The sequence below is a fragment of the Pongo pygmaeus genome, chromosome 5 (assembly GCF_028885625.2).
Source record: "Pongo pygmaeus isolate AG05252 chromosome 5, NHGRI_mPonPyg2-v2.0_pri, whole genome shotgun sequence".
In the NCBI taxonomy this organism is placed as follows: Eukaryota; Metazoa; Chordata; class Mammalia; order Primates; family Hominidae; genus Pongo; species Pongo pygmaeus.
Genome location: NC_072378.2, coordinates 99,950,740 through 99,962,231, shown reverse-complemented (window position 1 = coordinate 99,962,231; position 11,492 = coordinate 99,950,740).

Below are 11,492 nucleotides of genomic sequence, written 5' to 3'. Positions count from 1 at the left end.
GAATAAAGCCAACTAATAAAACTCAAGATGCCATTTTGAGTAATCTAAATTTTTTCAGTCACTTTTCTTTGGATTAGAGTGTTCTAATAGGTAGCATTGCACAAAGAGGAAAGCTTTATGGAAGTGGGGAATATGGCTTTGTTCTAAATGTTTTATTTCTTAAGTTGGAGGGCCATGTAAATGAGGGCAAAAAAGAATTGTTAGGGTCAATGCTGGCAGTGGGGGAGTGATGGTCACAGAAATGAATCGTTTAAAGAAAGGGAAGATATCAAATCTGCATAGATTAAGGGAATAGCTATTATGTGAGCCAAGCCTCCTTTTTCTGATCTCCAGCTTTCCCTGTTCCATCTTTTTTCCAATTCAAAAATGCTAGAAGAGGCAGCACAGGCAGCAGCAGCTCCAACAGATCACAAGCCTGGCACTGCCAGAATCTAGGCCAGTCACAGCTGCAAATCTTCCTTCAGCTTTGGGGTCCCTGGCATTAACTGGCAGCTTTTCTAGGCTCGTGGAGCAGCTAATCAACAGCATAATTCACACAGGGGGAAGAGGGAAGAGGCTCTCTTTCAGGCCATCTCTGTAGACCTTCAAGTCACACAATGTATTTTTAAACAATAGTATAAATGTGGCATATAGACACTATCTAATTCTGAGATGTGTGATGGGTTAAGTGTATTTAACTATGACTTTAAACATATTAGGGCATCAAATTGTCTTGCAGCAACATCTATTATTTCAAAGTAGATTTTTGAGCTCCAGACAATGGCATGCTTGTTTCAAATAATGTTTCCCATTATATTTCCCTACAAAGGTTCCAGAGAGTTTGCTGCAATGAGATTCAAATTACTCACAAGTTTACTAAACAGTTCAAATGAAAATTCTAGTGGGGAACATTGTTATGGATAGGGTAGCAAAAGTAATATTGTTTATGCATCTAATTTTTAGAAAAATAGTTCTCTTGATCTAATTAGAAGGTCTAATAATTAGAACAGGACCAAAAGTTACATCTGAATTGGCAAGGAAAGACCATTTGGAATATGTCAAAAGTCCATTGTTATCTTTTATGAGGAAGGGATATATGTAGGCAATGAGAAATAGTCCTCATGTACTCAGTTTTAGACCTGCTTTGGCATATTCATTCTAACTTTCTTCTCTATTTTAAGGGAAATAAAAGGAGCCTGAAGGTATTGAAGCAAGTACAGAGGAAAAATAAAAAGAAAGAAAAAAAATAACTTTCTAGATGATAGTGGTGAAATTGGTCCTTATTTATTTATTTATTTAGTCTGGAAAGGATTCAAGAGTAACAATTTCTGTCTTCGAGTCACTACATTTCTGTAAAGATTAGCATAAATAAAAGGAGAGTCTTCAAATACAGGGAAAGTTTGGTTAAGGAACACAGAGGGCTCTTCAGGCATTTCTGCCCCATAAGTATGATGGAAGATTGGCTCAGACCCCAATGTTCTCACCAAAATACTTGTTGATTCCAGTAGGGCTCAATAACTCAGGGTCATCTGTGGCATTCATGTCCTGCCTGCACTACTTTCTGTTCTTCCACCATACCCTGTCCTTCCTCTACTCTCACGCTGGCATGGCCCAAACACAATGCAATCTGTTTCCTTATTTACACACATACACACAGACACACACACACTAGCCACTAATGAAAGACCCTTTTGGAAGCAGCAGACTTTATAGAAGCTTTTGGGGAGATAATGGTTTATACCAGAAAACTCAAGCCACATAAACTTAACAATTAGATGTCATAAACACTTTGCCATGCCTCCCAATTCACCCAACTGTTCCTTATTTATACTCTTCTGTTTCTCCCCCACTCTATTTGTTTGTCTTTTCATCACTTCAAATTGCAATTGCATAGCAACTTAATCCCTTTTTTGCTTGCCTTCTGCCAAACCTTGCTGTCATGATTTCACATTTCAACCCAACCAGTTTATCAGGTATTTTCCCAAACAAAAGACAGTTATTTTCTTCAAAGGAATTCTAACACCAACTATTTCAAGGTATTATTATTTTTTTACTTTGCTACAGTTTGAAATAAGATGAACATATTTATATATTAAAGTGATTAAGTGTAAAACAGACTGTCAGATGAGGTGGTGTACATATCAGTTCTAGTAGAACCCTAGATGAAGAGAAATGCATTTATTGATTCAAGAATATTTATGTGCTCAGTTATGTAAAAACTGAAAAGCAAAGAAAGTCCTTGCTGTCAGGGAGTTTACATTCCAGTGGAAGAAGACAAGCAAAAATAACATAAATAAATCAATAAATAGAATATGTCAGGTGGTGATATGTGCTATGGAAAAAATAAAGATGGTGCCTACAGAGTAAACAGAATATAGGTATGATATTTTACACAGCATTCAGCAAAGTCTTGAAGAAAGTAAAGCTGTAAGCCATGCCAATATCTGGGGAGAGATTCTAGGAAGTGGAAATAACAGATACAAAGGCTCTGAGTCAGGGGAGTGTGAGGCTGTTTTTAAAGAACAGCCATATCCAAGTGACCAAAGCAGAGTAGGTGAGAGATAAAATCAAAGACTGTCCAATGCGATGGAGGGCCATTAGGAAATAACTTTAGAGTTTATTCCATGTGAAATAAAAAAAATCATTGTAAGACTTTGTGCAGAGGAGTGCTGTGACATGACTTTTTAAAAAAAATATTGCTGCTATGAAGATACTGAAAGAGATGAAAGTAAGAACAGAAACAGGAACACCAGTTAAAAGATTATTGCAATAATGTAGACAAGATAGATGATATTGGCTTAGACAAGGTCAATAGTAGTATAATCATGAGAAATGATCAAGAGTGATGCCGAGATTTTGAGGTAGATCAAGAATGGAGTTGCCATTTACTGCAGGAGAGGTAGGTTTAAGGAAGAAAATTTAGAGTTCAGTTTTAGACATGTTATGTTTCAGAAGCCTGGAGCAACAAAGAATAGGTGTAAACTGAATACACACTTCCAGAGTTAAGGAGAGTGGTTGATGATCATATAGACCATCATGTAGATGGTATTTAAAGCCATGGTACTGGATGCAATCACATCAAAGTGTGGTTCCAAGGATCGAACACACAAGAAACTCAGAAGATGTGGCTAGTACTGAACTAATCATCCTCATCATCTCACTGAATAATACTGAGAGGTAGACTCTTTGAGAGCCCTTTCAACTTTAACTCTGAATTGCCCTATTTTACAACTGAAGAAATTTATGGCTGAGCCTGGGAAGAATCTCTTAAAGCAGATGTAGAACTTATGATTTCTGAAGGCTTCATTTCCTAGGTCACTTGGAAGCATAAAAGTGATGGGAAAATGGTGACCATGAGTGTGGAGCACCCTCTGCAAGGTTGGCTAAGAAAGTTTAGGGGGGTAGGGCATAGCTAGAGGAGGCTCTTGGGCAGAGAGGCTATTTTTAGGATAATAAGACTTGAAGTATTTAAATGCCAAAGAAAGAATCCATTTTAGAGGAAGTGGGCAATTTAAGGAGAAAGGGTATGATTGGTAATGCATGGCTTCTGAGAGAGGATAAGGGGCCAGATCTAAAGCACAAGTGAAGGAACTGGCTTCAGGAGGCAGAACATCTCCTCTACAGCTAGATTTAAATGACAGAATAATATTCCATTGGATAGAAACACTACCATTTCTCTATTATTAAATGAATCTTCCCCCCTTCCTTCCTTCCTTCCTTCCTTCCTTCCTTCCTTCCTTCCTTCCTTCCTTCTCTCTCTCTTTCTTTCTGTCTCTCTCCCTCCCAGTCTCCCTTATTTCTTTCACTATTACAGGTAATTCTTGTATGAATGTCTCTAGTTACAAGTAGAAAATGAGCATTTAAATCCTATTCCCTAAACACTGATAATAGTTGGGTTTTTACCAATATCATATCACTGTAGTTACAAGGTCTTTTTGTTTAAGGTGCTATTATTTTGGCCTTTCTTATAGTAGTATCCTAACTGATAAATCCTAACTAATTTATACCTAACTTTACTGCAGCATTTTCACAATATATTATATTATGTACTACCCTATAGAAACTTGTCTCCCTACCCCACTGAGAACTGAGTTCCTATCACTGTCCTAGAAATATTATTCTTAGATAACTACTAAATTTTGTCAAAAATTAAAATTAGTGAAATAGGGAAATATAATATGAAACAGTTGACTGCACTTCAAGAAGCATCAAACTGTAGCATTATTATGAAAATTAAATGACAGAAAACAGCACTGAAGTCCTGAAAATTTTTAATTACTATTTAACTAGAATGCAAAGTTGTAGATTTCCTTCAAAAGCCTTATTTGTTCATTTTTAATTTTTAAAATATGATTTTTAATTCATTTAAATGTTACAGAGTCTATTCTGAGTTACACATTTTCTCAGTGCTGGGCACACAAGAATGGATGGTCCCTGCTCTCAGAGTTCAGCTAAAGGACTTAACAAGTAAGCTAAGAAGATAATAGTAAGATAATATACAGTGATGAGTACTACAGTACAGATAGACAAAATTAATTGGAACATATTCATTAGGATATTTTTATAATAAAGGCCAAAATACAGTAGCTTAAACAAATAGAAGTTTATTCTCTCACTGAACAAGACACCCTGAGGCTGTTAATAACTACTCCACAGTGTGGGTGACTCAGGCTCTTTGAGTCCTACTGCTTTGCCAGCCTCATCTGTTGCTTCTATTTTTGTGGTCTGAGATGGCTGTTCAGCCCCCTCTACAATGACTATAATCTGGTGAGCAAGAGGGGAGGTGGGGAAGGGGAGGACTAGAGCCATCCTTCAAATGACCTGAAAGTGGTGTACAGCCCCTGTGATCACGTACAACTGGCAAGAACTTCGTTACACAGCCATACTGGAGAGGCTGAGCGGTGTCATCTTCAGTGGAGTGGTGACGTGCCCAGCTCAGGATAGTGCAACTAAAGGAGAGGTGAACCTCTACCACCCTGGGCAAAAGAGAGGTCCACGAAAGATTTGCAAGAAAAGTGAGGTTTGAGTTGAGAAGTTGTTTTAAGAATAGGGCCTTGGATTTAAATAGTATTTTATTAATAATGAGTGATTTTTCCACACATTATTTGATACAATACTGACAACAGCCCTGATAGGTAATCAGGGCCAATGTGACTAATTTTATATCATAAAATGAGAAACAGAGACTTGGGTTAAAGTGATTGTTCAAGGTCACTTGTCTAATAAGGGATCCTAAAATAAAACCCATGTTTTCTGACTTCTCTAATCCAATGATCTTGCAGGGAAGACAGCAAAATTTGACTAGTATTGAATTAAATTGGTATTTATTAACTTATGCCTTATTTCAAAGGCATTTTCTATTTAGGGACTCTTTGTTGCTTCAGTAATGTATCATCCAATTTAACAGTCTGTAAGAGTAAGTGGAATGATGATAGGAGAAATATAAATTAAGTGTTATTTTCATGAGTTTAATTTATCATACTGAGAAAAACATCTAGACTTTTACAAAAGTCTAGGAGAGGAAGGAAGGGGACCAAGGCCCCTGAGATACTGATGAGGAGTCACCGCCCTTCCTGCCCTGGCTGACTGTTTCTACTTAGTGTGAGTCACTTCATTTGCAAAAGTGACTCTTGACGCCAACTGCTGCCCTTCAGGGAGACTGTGGCTGAGGGAACTAAAGTCTTAGTTTTGCTTTCACACCTTTCACAAGTAGAGACTCAGTGGCAACTGCTCGGCCCAGTATAACACTGGCTGTGACCACCTTCCTTAAACTCTTCATCTTAGTTGTATCTCGGATCTTAAAGCCTTTGCAGCCATCATGTATGCTCTTACATAGGAAGCATAAATTGTGGGGTACTCATTTCATATTACACATCAGTGCATGGCTGGCTTCCTGTTACTTACACTTAGCATGCCTTATGGGTATTATTGTTTGTAAAATAAGAGACAAAATTTTACCCAGTTTCCTAATTAATTTCGTTGCAATAACCAAAAAATAAAAATAGATAAAGCCCTATCCCCGAGTCTATCTTGTGGTGTGCACAGCTCAACCTGTTCTGGAAAAAATCCACAATAATAGCATTAGTCCTGGAACACAAATTCTCCATGTGCCTTTCTTCTTGTGCTTAGGGTTTTACATTTTGGGGTGTTTTTAAGATGATGTATATCAGAGACATTTATTTAAATGAATAGATGGATCTATGAAAATTGATTCAAAACATGATAAAATTAGTCAATGCTGTTATTAATTTATGATGGAGAAGTGATGGGGGAGATGGCAAGGATAGAAAGAGAGGGAGAGTAGGAGATTGAGTAACAGCCAAAACATCTCCTTCCTCTGACACCTTGTACAGTTAAGAAACAGCATACTTCTGAAGTGGGTTTTTCTTTTCCTCAGAATAATTTTGGCACTATGATAATAACACATACCACAACTTTCTTCTCCCTGCTTTTTTTTTTATTGAGAGGGATATAGTATATTTTCATAAGGGAAGTGAAGAGCTGCCAATGCATTGGTACCTCCCATCCCCAGTACAAAGAATCTTCACATAAACCCCATGGACATTCCCTAACTTTTGTTCTCTCCAAAGGATGTGATGAGAAAAGAGAAAATTCCAATCTGGAATAGACACAGGTCTCCTGTCAAAAGAGCTTGAAATCAAATGAAGGCTTTCCCTCTGCTGCACAGTGCTCCTCGTTTCCGTGTGAGTATGTTTGTCGTCCCCTTTGCTTTGGTGTCACACTCTAGGGACTGCTGTGGTCATTATCACCATCATCATCATTGTGGGACATGCTAGACTTCACAGATCCCTTGATCTTTATACCTTGTCCCCAAGGGAGGATATGGTTTTCCTCCTTTTCCATCACTGGCCAACTCTCCTCCCCATGTAATAAATAAGGTCATGAGGCTGGTCAGCAGCTGCTCTCCCTCTATTTGTCACAACTAGTTGGGCTCTTTCTTCTGCCCCATTTGGCTTGAGACCTTTGCTCACCCCTCACTTCCTTTCTTATCCTAGTTCTCTGCTTCAAACCCTTTTGGCTAATATTAAAATTCCCCCAACTCCTGTAGTCTTTTAAAATTTTCCCTAACTCAAAGCTTAGAAAAAAAAAAGATTTTTAAATCAAATTTGCTAAAGTTGGTGATAATGGAAGTATTTTTCAGAAAAATAAAAAACTTTTGGAACCACATTTTTTTTCATCATCTGTCTATTTTCTAATGATTTTTAAAAAATAAACCAGAAGGCCAAAAATTTTAAGGCAATTAACCAGTTAGTTATGTCTTGCATCTGGAAATGGGAATATTTAGTTTGATTGCCAGATGTCCCCATGTGGATCAGCTGAGTGATCATTTACAACGGGGAATTATAAATTACTAATTTATGAATTTGTGTTATTATCCAGATGTAGCCCTCAAAATTTCTCCTTAGTTAATAGAATGAACTTTGATAGCTTATAGGCTTTTATGCACTTACAGAAGTGTATCAAATAATTGTAAATAGAAACATTTTTCTTTTTATTTAAGGTAGAAATAAAATGTTGATCAAATAAGGTTATTTTACTTCTGTTACACCCTCAAATCTTATTATCCTCTGTATTTGCCTTAAATTTAACTTACACGTTGGCTTCTCAGATGAAGTGTTTTTTATAGAGTTACACACATACAAACACACACACACACACACACACGGAGAGAGAGAGAGAGAGAGAGGAAGAGGGAGAGGGAAAGGCAGAGAGAGAGGAAGAGGCAGAGGGAGAGGGAAGGAGAATAACTGCAAAATTCTCTGCAGGTAAAATAGATTGCTATTTGTGGGGAAACAGATGTCTGAAGAAGGCAGGTACTTGATGTTCTCTGCAGCCTGTTTCTCATGCTCTCAGAGAAAATCTTCTCATGGTTGCTTGATCTTATCATCTAGGACTCAGCTCAGACTTTACATGTTCGTGAGGTCTTCCCTCTTTTAGATGCGCCCATCTAAAAGAGTCCCAGGTTCCCCTGCCCTCAAATGCTTTCTGAAATCATTCTGATTCCTTTTCTTCATGATCCTGGTTTCATTCTGACAATATCTTGCTTATTGTTCAATTACTTATTTGTGGACTGTTTCCCCCAACTACAGTGTAAGCTTCCCTTAATTATCTATTTTGTCACCACTGTGTCCTGAGTGCCTTATCTGACACCCAGGAAAGTTAAGAAGTATTGAATGAATATGTGAAGAATTGATGTCAAGGTCACAGAGAAAAAATACAGAGCTGGTACAAAAAAAAGGGCACTTCCCGGGCAAATGACCCTGGAAAATTCTTTACAAGCCATGCTGTTTTGTGTCATAATAGCAAAAATTTCAGCTTCTTTATCTGCAATCACTGCCTTTAAAGGAAAAAGGGAGAACCTTTAAGATTGTTATTCCTGAAAAGACAGAGAGAAAAATACCTTAAAAGTAAAATTAAATGGGAAAGAATAAGAACATGAAGGAAAGAAAAGACATACTTTAAGGAGATCTTAAGAAAATATTTAATAAATAAAAATTGCATATATTCAAGGTATACAATGGGATGAATTAATTACATATACATTGTATAATTATTACCACAACAAAATTAATTAACACATACATCACCACCCATAGTTACCATTGTGTGTGTGTGGCAGGGGGGCAGTATATGTGTGTGTGCGTGTGCGTGTGTGACTTTTCTAGTAAAGATTACTTTTATCCTTTGAAGTGAGATCAGTGATTTTCAATATGGGGGACTTTATTTTGAGGCAGATCCTCAGAGATCATAATTGAAGTCCTACAACCAGAAGGACCTTTGCATCTCCTCATCAAGTCTGTACATCTCTTTGGAGGGCCAGGGAGGCCTTCACACTTGGGCAGAGATGGTCACTGTTGCCCCTTCTCTGTTGCTTTCTCAATATCCCTGCCCTTTTCTTAGACCAGCACGTGGACATGGGGGCGGGGCAGTAGCAGCTCAGGAACCAGCTGAGCTGCATTTGCTCCACGTGGATAGGAAGTAGGAGAAGTCTGGGGTCCAACCTGAAGGAGGCCTAGAAATCAGAGAAAGTTGGTGAGAGAGTACAGCTTGCTTTTAATTCCCCTGTTCACAGGTTTTTGTATCAAGTCTGGAGCTGAAGCTAGGAGTCAGCCAGGGGATTACATACAGAATGAGACAAGAGACCAGGTTCATTATGAGGGAAGAGAAGAGAAAGGGTAAAGGTTCCTGGGCTCAGAACCAAAAAATAAAAACAAAAGAGGACAGCAAATTTACTTTCAAATCAGCCTTATTTTTAAGCTCTGAAGTTCATCAGACAAGGGAGAACTCATCTTCTCAGAATAACTCTATTCTATTCAAGAAAAAATAGACATCAGCTTTTAAAAACCCACAATCTTTAATACAGAAACAGTTATATAATACTTGACTATAAAATTCAAGACAGTCATTAGACGATAGACAGATCTGAGACAGACTTGGCCTTCATGCTCCTGGGGTGCCCGTTCTGAAGGACAGTGAGAAAAAAGACCCAGAAACTCACAAGTTAACACTTTTGATAGGCCCAGAAATTGCAGATCTCATAAACATCTCTCCAGGAGTGCTGTTTTGGGTGAGGAAAAAAGAGATGGGGAGGGAATTGGGGGAAAGATATCTCTGCTAATTTCTCTCTGCTTTTCTCTTTTGCTGATTTGTTAAATTATAAGCTGGATACATTTAAGCAAAGCAAATATAAATAGAGAATACTGCACCTGAAATCTTGGAACTGCCCAAGGAATCATGGGGTTTAGTTGCTAGTTCTAAGAGATAATCAATGGGGCTTGGTTTTTGATCTTTATAACTATCCTGCCTCAGAAGGAACAGGTCCATCAAAAGTCTCCTCACTTTACAAATCATTCTGAAAGTGGCAAAACTATGGAGACAACAAAAAGATCAGTGATTGCCAAGGGTTGAAGGTAGCAGAAAAGGATGCATAAGCAAAACACAGAGGAGTTTTAGGGCAGTGAAACTACTCTGAATAGTCATGTAATGGTGGATGCCAGTCATTACACATTTGCCCAAACCTATAGAACGCACAACACCAAGAGTGAACCCTAATATAATCTATGGACTTTGGGCAATTATGATGTGCAGTGTTATCAGTTTTAACGAATGTATGACCCTGGTGGAGGATGTTGATATGGGGCAGGCTATGCATGTGGGAGGAGGACAAGAAGCGTATGGGAAATCTCCATACCTTCCTCTTAATTTTGCTGCGAATCTGAAACTGTTCTAATAAAATAATACCTTTTTAAAAATTTAATAAAGCACTATGGTTGCATGGGATTTTTTATATGGGAGAAGCTGGCTGAAGGGCACACAGACTCTCTCTGTACTATTTTAGCTACTGCTTGTCAGTCCACAGATATTTCAAAATAAAAGTTTAGAGACCATAAATATCTGTTTTCTAAGACAGAGACTCCATAACAATAAATTTATTTGGATTCCAAACAGATATGAAAACACTTACAATAGCAATCTCATGTACTATGAGATTGCTAGGTTGAACTACTAGGTTGAACACAGTAGAGAATCTCCAACCCCAGGTACCTATTAAGAGATGTTTATACTACACAGTATTGGCGTACTAAGCTGTGGTACTGGAACATGGCACCCCAAGTACTGTGTTTAAATGATGGATATATGATAGCCATTTTCACGGCTTTATTTCTCCAACATGAAATTGCCACTTAGCTTTCATAAAGATTTTAATGAAAAAAATTAAGAACATAATGAAATAGTCTGCAAACAAACCATCAGACTAGTTGGAATAACAGCCTATGATAGGTCCACTGTGTTAGCGTTACATGAGAAGGGCTAAAAGCAAATAACTAAAATTATTTCTAAACTCCCATGAGATGCTGATTGACCAGCAAAATGTGACCAAATTATTAATCCACCCCCTTTAGCTTCTAAATTGTCCCAAATTTTAGCTCTTTAGACTCAACTTTTTGAACAAAAGATCAGATTTTAAAAATGTGAAAATAGAAAGCAAACACTTAATAATTTGAGTTGTTTCAACTACAGTTGAGAATGAAATAATGTAGATTATGCAATTAGGTTTCAACCTGACCAACATACAAGAGAGGTTTCTTTTTATAAGCTGGGGAAGAAAATAAAAAAAAAACTTTCAAGAAATTAATTATGCTTTACTTACCTTTGACACATTAGTTTTTCTTCAGAAAATGTCTCCTACAATTTTCTTTATAGGACTCATTGACTTTCTGGAGACATCCTTTTTTTTTCAACAGATACTTGTTTTTAGTGAGGAACAGCCAAAACCAAGCAAACAAAAATTGAGTGATTAAGCAAATGCTTTGCTGTAGATAACACCTCATTAAGAAAATGATAATATATCAGATATCAAGATCCTTTGGTGGATTAGTGTTATGAATATTATAAAACATATGTGAATTTATACATAGGATAAAGTAGAGTGTCTGAAAGCTAAATATTCCCACCAGGTAAATAATACATGTGAAGTTGGATAATGCAAA